The sequence below is a fragment of the Rattus norvegicus genome, chromosome X, assembly GCF_021556685.1.
Source record: "Rattus norvegicus strain SHRSP/BbbUtx chromosome X, alternate assembly SHRSP_T2T, whole genome shotgun sequence".
In the NCBI taxonomy this organism is placed as follows: Eukaryota; Metazoa; Chordata; class Mammalia; order Rodentia; family Muridae; genus Rattus; species Rattus norvegicus.
The window spans coordinates 130,370,972-130,384,047 of NC_141554.1; the positions used below are offsets into that span (position 1 = coordinate 130,370,972).

A 13,076-nucleotide genomic window follows, 5' to 3' on the forward strand; every position below is an offset into this window, starting at 1 on the left:
AATTGTGCATTTTTCCATGATACAAAGTAAACATTTTGAGAACAAGTAGAGCCGCACTGTTCATTGCTTTATCCTCAGTATCTAGATAATGTATATGTCTGTATATAAAGGTTTTACTCTCTCTCTCTCTCTATCACACACACACACACACACACACATGCACACACACAATGATCAATATATAATAATTTATATATTAATCAATATATAATAATATATGATCAATATATAATAATTTAATAAATGTGTGAATGAATGAGTCATAAAATGGTAATTATGGGACATGACATTGAACACGAGACTTAGAAAAAACTTGCACTAAAACACAGTGCTATAAAATTGTGATCATGAGGCTGTGAGATATTCATATATAATGAAGAAGAGTTCTAAACATGGTTGAAAAGAAATAATAACACATTGATTATATTGTTTTTAGAACCAGTCAAAAGGATTTGATTAGTAAAGTTAACATAGAGCACTAAGAATATCTGAAAAAACTACAAGGAATCCTGTTGATTATTTATCTATAGAAAACCTATCATATATAAAATTCTTTATATAAATATGCATATATAATTTAAATGAAGCATTTCATCTGAGCAAGCAATGTTCTTTACAAGTGTGAGAGATAATATAACAGAGAACACTGAAAAACAGGGTGCAGAATGATTCTAAGAGGTAGAGGGTTAATGGGGTTTCTGTGAGATTGTGCCTCCTAGTAATGATAGAGTTTATGCCCTTAACCAACATGACTACTTAAACCTGAGTTGGAAAGGTTGTCTAACAATAGACATGACAATGCAGATGAGATTATAGGCAATTAAGGAATATTGAGAGTAAAGAAAATAGTCTTTTTCAGGAAAAAACATACTGTTTTTCCAATACCAAATGGTCAGCCCTGAAAGCATACAAGTTTTTGTGGGCTTACCATGGTTATCTATACTATGTCCATATTCATACCAAATAGCTATTATGCCATTAAAGATAACTGATTCTGGAGTAGATAACTCCAGAAGCCATCACCTGTTACTAACTCATCAACTAGAGGCGGAGATTTTTGAGCCTCTTCCTCTCCACACTGGAAAGGTTGGGTTGACTTTGTGTAGACAATGTACAGGCAACCACAGCTGATGTGAGTTCATAAGTACCTAAGTTCTGCATGTCTATAAGAAACTCAGGTGACAGAGATGCTGGCAAAGATGTGGAGAAACAGGAACACTCCTCCATTGTAGGTGGGATTGCAGGCTGGTACAACCATTCTGGAAATCAGTCTGAAGGTTCCTCAGAAAATTGGACATCGAACTACCTGAGGACCCAGCTATACCACTCCTGGGCATATACCCAAAAGATGCTCCAACATATAACAAGGACACATGCTCCACTATGTTCATAGCAGCCTTATTTATAATAGCCAGAAACTGGAAAGAACACAGATGTCCATCAACTGAGGAATGGATATAGAAAATATGGTACAGTTACACAATGGAGTACTACTCAGCTATTAAAAACAATTACTTCATGAAATTCTTAGGCAAATGGATGGGACTAGAAAATATCGTCCTGAGTGAGGTAACCTAGTCACAAAAGAACACACATGATATGCACTCGCTGATAAGTGGATATTAGCCCAAAAGCTCAGATTACCCAAGATACAATTCACACGATCACATAAAGCTCAAGAAGAAGGAAGAACAAAGTATGGGTGCTTCAGACTTTCTTATAAATTGGAACGAAATACTCACTGGAGGAAATATGCAGACAAAATGTGGAACAGAGACTAAAGGCCATCCAGAGACTGCCCCCCACCTGGGGATCCATCCCATATATAGTCACCAAACCTACACTATTGCACACAGGAGTCTGACATAGCTGTCTCCTGAGAGGCTCTGTTAGAGTCTGACAGATACAGATACGGAGCCAACCATTGGACTGAGCATGGGGTCCCCAATGGAGGAGTTAGAGAAAGGACTGAAGGAGCTGAAAGGGTTTGCAAACCCATAGGAAGAACAACAATATCAAGCAACCAGTCCTCCTAGAGCTCCCAGGGACTAAAACATCAATCAAAGAGTACACATGGAGGGACCCATGGCTCCAACTACATACGTAGCAGAGTATGGCCTTGTGGGGCATCAATAAGAAGAGAGGCTCTTGGTCCTGTGAAGGCTTGATGTCCCAGTGTAAGGAAATACCAGGGCAGTGAGGTGAGAGGAAGAGGGTGGGTGGGTGGGGGAGCACCCTTATAGAAGCTGGGGGAGGGAGTGGGATAGGAAGTTTCCAGAGGGGAAACTGGGAAAGGGGATTACATTTGAAATGTAAGTAAAGAAAATATCCAAGAAAAGAAAAGAAAAGAAAGAAGAACAACATTTTACTACTGGAATTCCCTTTTACTCTGATTCTTACAATCTTTCTGCCCTATCTCCCATGATCTTTCCTGAGCCTTTTAGAGAATGCCAACAAGCCTCTGACTTACAGGTTGATGGCTTGGTAAGACAGATGATTTCTCTTTCCCACTAGACTATATATTGTCTTGTGGATACATTGGACACAATAAGGAAATGTCCAAGTTGGTACCTGTTTGATTTCTCCACACCTTATGAGCAAGGTTTATGGTGACTTTAGCAGTTAGATCATGTTATCAAGTTCTTCTAGGTAACTACAATTGATAGCTATAGCCTGTATTGCTTTGGGGATTTCCATGTTATCTCTGTTCAACAACTGGAAGAGCAATATCCCATATCTTGTACTAGAACTTTTATTTGGCAACATGCCTCTTTTGAAATGATCATTAATATCTCTGTGTGGTAATGGTAATTTAACTCTTTCACAAATATCATTAAATTTTTTTTATTAACTTGAGTATTTCTTATATACATTTCGAGTGTTATTCCCTTTCCCGGTTTCCGGGCAAACATCCCCCTCCCCCCTCCCCTTCCTTATGGGTGTTCCCCTCCCAACCCTCCCCCCATTGCCGCCCTCCCCCCATAGACTAGTTCACTGGGGGTTCAGTCTTAGCAGGACCCAGGGCTTCCCCTTCCACTGGTGCTCTTACTAGGATATTCATTGCTACCTAGGGGTCAGAGTCCAGGGTCAGTCCATGTATAGTCTTTAGGTAGTGGCTTAGTCCCTGGAAGCTCTGGTTGCTTGGCATTGTTGTACTTTTGGGGTCTCGAGCCCCTTCAAGCTCTTCCTGTTCTTTCTCTGATTCCTTCAATAGGGGACCTATTCTCAGTTCAGTGATTTGCTGCTGGCATTCGCCTCTGTATTTGCTGTATTCTGGCTGTGTCTCTCAGGAGCGATCTACATCCGGCTCCTGTCGGTCTGCACTTCTTTGCTTCATCCATCTTGTCTAATTGGGTGGCTGTATATGTATGGGCCACATGTGGGGCAGGCTCTGAATGGGTGTTCCTTCAGTCTCTGTTTTAATCTTTGCCTCTCCCTTCCCTGCCAAGGGTATTCTTTTTCCTCATTTAAAGAAGGAGTGAAGCATTCACATTTTGATCATCCGTCTTGAGTTTCGTTTGTTCTAGGGATCTAGGGTAATTCAAGCATTTGGGCTAATAGCCACTTATCAATGAGTGCATACCATGTATATCTTTCTGTGATTGGGTTAGCTCACTCAGGATGATATTTTCCAGTTCCAACCATTTGCCTACGAATTTCATAAACTCGTTGTTTTTGATAGCTGAGTAATATTCCATTGTGTAGATGTACCACATTTTCTGTATCCATTCCTCTGTTGAAGGGCATCTGGGTTCTTTCCATTTTCTGGCTATTATAAATAAGGCTGCGATGAACATAGTGGAGCACGTGTCTCTTTTATATGTTGAGGCATCTTTTGGGTATATGCCCAAGAGAGGTATAGCTGGATCCTCAGGTAATGCAATGTCCAATTTTCTGAGGAACCTCCAGACTGATTTCCAGAATGGTTTTACCAGTCTGCAATCCCACCAACAATGGAGGAGTGTTCCTCTTTCTCCACATCCTCGCCAGCATCTGCTGTCACCTGAGTTTTTGATCTTAGCCAATCGCACTGGTGTGAGGTGAAATCTCAGGGTTGTTTTGATTTGCATTTCCCTTATGACTAAAGATGTTGAACATTTCTTTAGGTGTTTCTCAGCCATTCGGCATTCCTCAGCTGTGAATTCTTTGTTTAGCTCTGAACCCCATTTTTAATAGGGTTATTTGTTTCCCTGCGGTCTAACTTCTTGAGTTCTTTGTATATTTTGGATATAAGGCCTCTATCTGTTGTAGGATTGGTAAAGATCTTTTCCCAATCTGTTGGTTGCCGTTTTGTCCTAACCACAGTGTCCTTTGCCTTACAGAAGCTTTGCAGTTTTATGAGATCCCATTTGTCGATTCTTGATCTTAGAGCATAAGCCATTGGTGTTTTGTTCAGGAAATTTTTTCCAGTGCCCATGTGTTCCAGATGTTTCCCTAGTTTTTCTTCTATTAGTTTGAGTGTGTCTGGTTTGATGTGGAGGTCCTTGATCCACTTGGACTTAAGCTTTGTACAGGGTGATAAGCATGGATCGATCTGCATTCTTCTACATGTTGCCCTCCAGTTGAACCAGCACCATTTGCTGAAAATGCTATCTTTTTTCCATTGGATGGTTTTGGCTCCTTTGTCAAAAATCAAGTGACCATAGGTGTGTGGGTTCATTTCTGGGTCTTCAATTCTATTCCATTGGTCTATCTGTCTGTCTCTGTACCAATACCATGCAGTTTTTATCACTATTGCTCTGTAATACTGCTTGAGTTCAGGGATAGTGATTCCCCCTGACTTCCTTTTATTGTTGAGGATAGCTTTAGCTATCCTGGGTTTTTTGTTATTCCAGATGAATTTGCAAATTGTTCTGTCTAACTCTTTGAAGAATTGGATTGGTATTTTAGTGGGGATTGCATTGAATCTGTAGATCGCTTTTGGTAAAATGGCCATTTTTACTATATTAATCCTGCCAATCCATGAGCATGGGAGATCTTTCCATCTTCTGAGGTCTTCTTCAATTTCTTTCTTCAGAGGCTTGAAGTTCTTATTGTACAGATCTTTTACTTGCTTGGTTAAAGTCACACTGAGGTACTTTATATTATTTGGGTCTATTATGAAGGGTGTCGTTTCCCTAATTTCTTTCTCGGCTTGTTTCTCTTTTGTATAGAGGAAGGCAACTGATTTATTTGAGTTAATTTTATACCCAGCCACTTTGCTGAAGTTGTTTATCAGATTTAGTAGTTCTCTGATGGAACTTTTGGGATCACTTAAATATACTATCATGTCATCTGCAAATAGTGATATTTTGACCTCTTCTTTTCCGATCTGTATCCCCTTGATCTCCTTTTGTTGTCTGATTGCTCTGGCTAGAACTTCAAGAAGTATATTGAATAAGTAGGGAGAGAGTGGGCAGCCTTGTCTAGTCCCTGATTTTAGTGGGATTGCTTCGAGTTTCTCTCCATTTAGTTTAATGTTAGCAACTGGTTTGCTGTATATGGCTTTTACTATGTTCAGGTATGGGCCTTGAATTCCTATTCTTTCCAGGACTTTTATCATGAAGGGGTGTTGAATTTTGTCAAATGCTTTCTCAGCATCTAATGAAATGATCATGTGGTTCTGTTCTTTCAGTTTGTTTATATAATGGATCACGTTGATGGTTTTCCGTATATTAAACCATCCCTGCATGCCTGGGATGAAGCCTACTTGATCATGGTGGATGATTGTTTTGATGTGCTCTTGAATTCGGTTTGCCAGAATTTTATTGAGTATTTTTGCGTCGATATTCATAAGGGAAATTGGTCTGAAGTTCTCTTTCTTTGTTGTGTCTTTTTGTGGTTTAGGTATAAGAGTAATTGTGGCTTCGTAGAAGGAATTCGGTAGGGCTCCATCTGTTTCAATTTTGTGGAATAGTTTGGATAATATTGGTATGAGGTCTTCTATGAAGGTCTGATAGAATTCTGCACTAAACCCGTCTGGACCTGGGCTCTTTTTGGTTGGGAGACCTTTAATGACTGCTTCTATTTCCTTAGGAGTTATGGGGTTGTTTAACTGGTTTATCTGTTCCTGATTTAACTTCGATACCTGGTATCTGTCTAGGAAATTGTCCATTTCCTGAAGATTTTCAAATTTTGTTGAATATAGGTTTTTATAGTAAGATCTGATGATTTTTTGAATTTCCTCTGAATGTGTAGTTATGTCTCCCTTTTCATTTCTGATTTTGTTAATTTGGACGCACTCTCTGTGTCCTCTCGTTAGTCTGGCTAAGGGTTTATCTATCTTGTTGATTTTCTCAAAGAACCAACTTTTGGTTCTGTTGATTCTTTCTATGGTCCTTTTTGTTTCTACTTGGTTGATTTCAGCTCTGAGTTTGATTATTTCCTGCCTTCTACTCCTCCTGGGTGTATTTGCTTCTTTTTGTTCTAGAGCTTTTAGGTGTGCTGTCAAGCTGCTGACATATGCTCTTTCCTGTTTCTTTCTGCAGGCACTCAGCGCTATGAGTTTTCCTCTTAGCACAGCTTTCATTGTGTCCCATAAGTTTGAGTATGTTGTATCTTCATTTTCATTAAATTCTAAAAAGTTTTTAATTTCTTTCTTTATTTCTTCCTTGACCAGGTTATCATTGAGTAGAGCATTGTTCAATTTCCACGTATATGTGGGCATTCTTCCCTTATTGTTATTGAAGACCAGTTTTAGGCCTTGGTGGTCCGATAGCACGCATGGGATTATTTCTATCTTTCTGTACCTGTTGAGGCCCGTTTTTTGACCAATTATATGGTCAATTTTGGAGAAAGTACCATGAGGAGCTGAGAAGAAGGTATATCCTTTTGCTTTAGGATAGAATGTTCTATAAATATCCGTTAAGTCCATTTGGCTCATGACTTCTCTTAGTCTGTCGACATCACTGTTTAATTTCTGTTTCCATGATCTGTCCATTGATGAGAGTGGGGTGTTGAAATCTCCCACTATTATTGTGTGAGGTGCAATGTGTGTTTTGAGCTTTAGTAAGGTTTCTTTTACGTATGTAGGTGCCCTTGTATTTGGGGCATAGATATTTAGGATTGAGAGTTCATCTTGGTGGATTTTTCCTTTGATGAATATGAAGTGTCCTTCCTTATCTTTTTTGATGACTTTTAGTTGGAAATTGATTTTATTTGATATTAGAATGGCTACTCCAGCTTGCTTCTTCTGACCATTTGCTTGGAAAGTTGTTTTCCAGCCTTTCACTCTGAGGTAGTGTCTGTCTTTGTCTCTGAGGTGTGTTTCCTGTAGGCAGCAGAATGCAGGGTCCTCGTTGCGTATCCAGTTTGTTAATCTATGTCTTTTTATTGGGGAGTTGAGGCCATTGATATTGAGAGATATTAAGGAATAGTGATTATTGTTTCCCTTTATATTCATATTTGGATGTGAGTTTATGTTTGTGTGCTTTCATTCTCTTTGTTTTGTTGCCAAGACGATTAGTTTCTTGCTTCTTCTAGGGTATAGCTTGCCTCCTTATGTTGGGCTTTACCATTTATTATCCTTTGTAGTGCTGGATTTGTAGAAAGATATTGTGTAAATTTGGTTTTGTCATGGAATATCTTGGTTTCTCCATCAATGTTAATTGAGAGTTTTGCTGGATACAGTAACCTGGGCTGGCATTTGTGTTCTCTTAGGGTCTGTATGACATCAGTCCCGGATCTTCTGGCCTTCATAGTTTCTGGCGAGAAGTCTGGTGTGATTCTGATAGGTCTCCCTTTATATGTTACTTGACCTTTTTCCCTTACTGCTTTTAATATTCTTTCTTTATTTTGTGCGTTTGGTGTTTTGACAATTATGTGACGGGAGGTGTTTCTTTTCTGGTCCAATCTATTTGGAGTTCTGTAGGCTTCTTGTATGCCTATGGGTATCTCTTTTTTTAGGCAAGGGAAGTTTTCTTCTATGATTTTGTTGAAGATATTTACTGGTCCTTTGAGCTGGGAGTCTTCACTCTCTTCTATACCTATTATCCTTAGGTTTGATCTTCTCATTGAGTCCTGGATTTCCTGTATGTTTTGGACCAGTAGCTTTTTCCGCTTTACATTATCTTTGACAGTTGAGTCAATGATTTCTATGGAATCTTCTGCTCCTGAGATTCTCTCTTCCATCTCTTGTATTCTGTTGGTGAAGCTTGTATCTACAGCTCCTTGTCTCTTCTTTTGGTTTTCTATATCCAGGGTTGTTTCCATGTGTTCTTTCTTGATTGCTTCTATTTCCATTTTTAATTCCTTCAACTGTTTGATTGTGTTTTCCTGGAATTCTTTCAGGGATTTTTGCGATTCCTCTCTGTAGGCTTTTACTTGTTTATTAATGTTTTCCTGTGCTTCCCTAAGTGTGTTCAGGTCTTTCCTGAAGTCCTCCAGCATCATGATCAAATATGATTTTGAAACTAGATCTTGCTTTTCTGGTGTGTTTGGATATTCCATGTTTGTTTTGGTGGGAGAATTGGGCTCCGATGATGGCATGTAGTCTTGGTTTCTGTTGCTTGGGTTCCTGCGCTTGCCTCTCGCCATTAGATTATCTCTAGTGTTACTTTGTTCTGCTATTTCTGACCGTGGCTAGACTGTCCTATAAGCCTGTGTGTCAGGAGTACTGTAGACCTGTTTTCCTCTCTTTCAGTCAGTTATGGGGACAGAGTGTTGTGCTTTCGGGCGTGTAGTTTTTCCTCTCTACAGGTCTTCAGCTGTTCCTGTGGGCCTGTGTCTTGAGTTCACCAGGCAGCTTTCTTGCAGCATAAAATTTGGTCTTACCTGTGGTCCCGAGGCTCAAGTTAGCTCGTGGGGTGCTGCCCAGGGGCTCTCTGCAGCGGCAGCTACCAGGAAGACCTGTGCCGCCCCTTCCGGGAGCTTCAGTGCACCAGGGTTCCAGATGGTCTTTGGCTTTTTCCTCTGGCGCCCGAGATGTGTGTGCAGGGAGCAGTCTCTTCTGGTTTCCCAGGCTTGTCTGCCTCTCTGAAGGTTTAGCTCTCCCACCCACGGGATTTGGGTGCAGAGAACTGTTTATCCGGTCTGTTTCTTTCAGGTTCCGGAGGTGTCTCAGGCAGGGGTCCTGCCGCTCCTGGGCCCTCCCCCACGGGAGCCCAGAGGCCTTATACAGTTTCCTCTTGGGCCAGGGATGTGGGCAGGGGTGAGCAGAGTTGGTGGTCTTTTCCGCTCTGCAGCCTCAGGATTGCCCACCTGACCAGGCGGTTGGGTCTCTCTCTCCCATTAAATTTTTAATAGAGGGAAGGGCTATGGTATAGTTCAGAGGTATAGTAATTCCCCATCATGCACAGCTTTTGGGTGTATTAGATAGTCTAATCTTGAGGAGGGATGTAGGATAGAATTATAAGGAGACACCGAAACAACATAGGAAGTACAGTCCATTGATACAGGTGAAATGGCACAAATGCTTGAATTTAGGTAAAGCACAAATAGCTTCTGTAGAAAAGGTACATTTCAGTGAAAAGTAATTTAATAGAGGTGGAAAATAGGAGGAGGATATGAGAACAATATTGAAGATTCCAAAGCAGAGCTTGTCAAATTTTAATGTAACCAGGTAGAGGAATCTTTAAACACAAGCATTGGATGCATATGTTTGAAGTGGGACACTTTTACAGGATTCCGAGTGGTGCTGATACTGCATTGGTCACTCATCAATACCTGAGAAGTGATGGTAATAACTGTGAAAGCAAAGGAAATGTTAAACCGACACCATAATTGTGAGCTTGAATCATTTGGATAGTACTAATAGCCAAATATATGAAACCCAGAAGTACCTGGTCTGTGAGGAGTAGATGTTAAGTTTGAACAAGTGTAACTTTACATGGTGTGCTAGCTTAATATATGTTTCTATGTGGTAGTGGGGAGGAAAGTAATATAAAAGCAGGAAAGAGACTTGGTCTGCTTCCATTTTAAGCATGGATTCTTTAATTCCCCTGGAGGTTCAAATTTGGCCTAATTTCATCCCATCTTTATCTTTTCAGCCATCAACTCTGTCTCCACACCAAACAGTTTAAAAACACACATGGTCCCTGTCCTTTGTGTTCACCTGACATAAAATTAACAGCCCATTAAGAAACACACCTGCAGTGACTTTATTCAGAGGCCAATGCTTTGCAGCTTTTAACTCCCTAAAATACCTACATTATTGCTTTTTGTGTTAAGGCCAAGAGTAATAACTATTTTAAGAATGTTCACTGTTAACTGTTAATAATAGATTTCAAATGCAATTTTGAACATAATTATGTATTACAGGACACATAATTTTGTGGAATTGACATTTCTAATAAAATACACATTTGAGATAATAAATGACCAACAGAGTCCTTTATTTTCACTGAAAGTTACTTTTCTTCTATGTAAGATAGAGCAATTTGGTTCCCAAAGGGTGGATTATAAATTTAACTCTTAAGGGCTTAGAACCAATAAATATCTTCAATGGGCAGGATATTAATAGAGCATATTTATGTCGGCATTTTTGCTCCCAACTTAATATTCAGTTTATCCAACAGGTATCCTCACTAGAAGCTTTTATCACTTCTTAAAATGCACCATTTCATCATGCAAACAATATTATAAACATAAAACAATTCAAAATGTTCTAGGGTCAGCCAATACAATTTTGGGGTGCCATGAGTAGTCTTTAATTGATAAATGCACTCATTTTTAAATCTCTGCACAAAACTGGTTGAGGAACATAAACCTTTATATGTCCCTTACCTAATTACAACTTCACTTTATGCACTGCATACCATCATGCATTACATAATAATGCTACTTTAATGCTATTTATTAAATCAAAAGAAACTCATGAATTTTTACTGTTGGAGTTTTCTGGTTGTTATCACCACTGTACATCTAGAGTACATATGCATCAAAAATTCATGAAAGAAACTTTACAAGATTGTCTCCTCATTTAAGAGGTTAAAGTTAAGGTGAGTAGAGATAAAAACACATGAACAAACTAGTGGACCGTAAGTTAAATAAAAGAAATTAATCTAGTGGTGTTAGAGAAGAGAAATTCTCATAATTTACAGATGAGAAAATTTCCAGTCTCTACCCTCTTAGAGCTCATGCGTCAGAATGAGAAGTAGCTTCCTGTTGGCAACAAACACTGTTAAATACCCTTCTCCATTTTATTTTTTCTCAGAATTGGTAATGTATTGCAGACCACTGATTATAAGGTCATTTATTCACGAAGAGCTGAAACCCAGCCCCGAGGAGCGACTTAAGACCCGAAACGAGAGGTAAGACCAACTTTTTTGCTTCAAGTGACCAACCTGGTGGACTCAGGACACACAAAGGCAAAATTCCTCTGGGACCAGACACTTCTGATTTCTATCTGGCGCCTGAACCTCACTGATCCTGGCCCACAGCTCCCTGCTCCCAACCACATGGGAGAGAGAGCAGATCACCCAGATGTGTGGGCACTCCTGAGACTGCAGAGCAGGAGAGACCACCACTTCTGCCCACCTTTGTCCACATCCCTGGCCCAAGAGGAAACTGCATAGGGCCTCTGGGCACAGGAAGATAGGGGCAGTCAAGCTTCAGGAGCACTGCGGTCCAGACTGTGCCTGAATCTGAACGGACCCAGTCAAAGAGCTCCCTGCACCCAAATCCCATGGGAGGGAAAGCTAGACATTCAGAGGGGAAGACATGCCTGGGAAACCAGAGGAGACTACACTCTGCCCACATTTCTGACTCTAGAGGAAAACACCTAGAACCCTCTGGGCCTCATGCGCACAGGGACCCAGAAGTTGCAGCAGACCCTTCTGGTTGGTGCCCTGACAGAGAGCTGAAACACAGCCCCGAGGAGTGACTTCAGGCCTGAGATGAGAGGTAAGACCGACTTTTCTGCTACAAGTGACCTGCCTGGTGGACTCAGGACACAGGCCCACAGGAACAGCTGAAAGCCAGTGGACAGGAATGACTACATGCCTGAAAGCAGAACACTCTGTTCCCATAACTGGCTGAAAGAAAACAGAAAAAGAGGTCTACAACACTCCTGACACACAGGCCCATAGGAAGGTCAAGCCACTGTCAGAAATAGCAAAACAAGGTAACACCAGAGACAACCTGATGGCAAGAGGCAAGCACAGGAACCCAAGCAACAGAAATCAAGACTACATGGCAGCATCAGAGACCAGTTCTCCCACCAAAGCAAACACTGAATATCCAAACACACCAGAAAAGCAAGATCTAGATTTGAAATCACATTTGATCATGATGATAGAGGACTTTAAGAAAGATATAAAGAACTCCCTTAGAGAAATGCAAGAAAACACAAGTAAACAAGTAGAAGCCCTTAGAGAGGAAACACAAAAATCTCTGAAAGAATTACAGGAAAACACAATCAAACAGATGAAGGAATTGAAAATGGAAATAGAAACAATAAAGAAAGCACAAAGGGAGACAACCCTGGATATAGAAAAGCAAAGGAAGAGACAAAGATCCATAGATACAAGCATCACCAACAGAATACAAGAGATAGAAGAGAGAGCTCAGGAGCAGAAGATTCCATAGAAATCATCGACACAACTGTCAAAGATAATGTAAAACAGAAAAAGCTACTGGCCCATAACATACAGGAAATCCAGGAGTCAATGAGAAGGTAAAACCTGAGGATAATAGGTATAGAAGAGAGTAAAGATTCCCCATTCAAAGGACCAGTAAATATCTTCAAGAAAGTCATAGAAGAAAACATCCCTAACCTAAAGAAAGAGATGCCCATAAACATACAAGAAGCCTACAGAACTCCAAATAGATTGGACCAGAAAAGAAACTCCTCCCATCACATAATAGTCAAAACACCAAATGTACAAAATAAAGAAAGAATATTAAAAGCAGTAAGGGAAAAAGGTCAAGTAACATATAAAGGCAGACTTATCAGAATCACACCAGACTTCTCACCAGAGACTATCTATGAAAGCCAGAAGATCCTGGACAGATGTCATACAGACCCTAAGAGAACACAAATGCCAGCCCAGGTTACTGTATCCAGCAAAATTCTCAATTAACATAGATGGAGAAACCAAAATATTCCATTACAAAACCAAATTTACACAATATCTTTCTACAAATCCAGCCCTACAAAG

At 40.2% G+C, this 13,076-nt stretch overlaps 1 protein-coding gene across 2 annotated transcripts in view; it reads right to left on the reverse strand.

The window, feature by feature from the left end:
- The window catches only part of Tenm1 (teneurin transmembrane protein 1), an 889,292-nt gene that overhangs the window by 294,375 nt on the left and 581,841 nt on the right, over nucleotides 1–13,076 (reverse strand).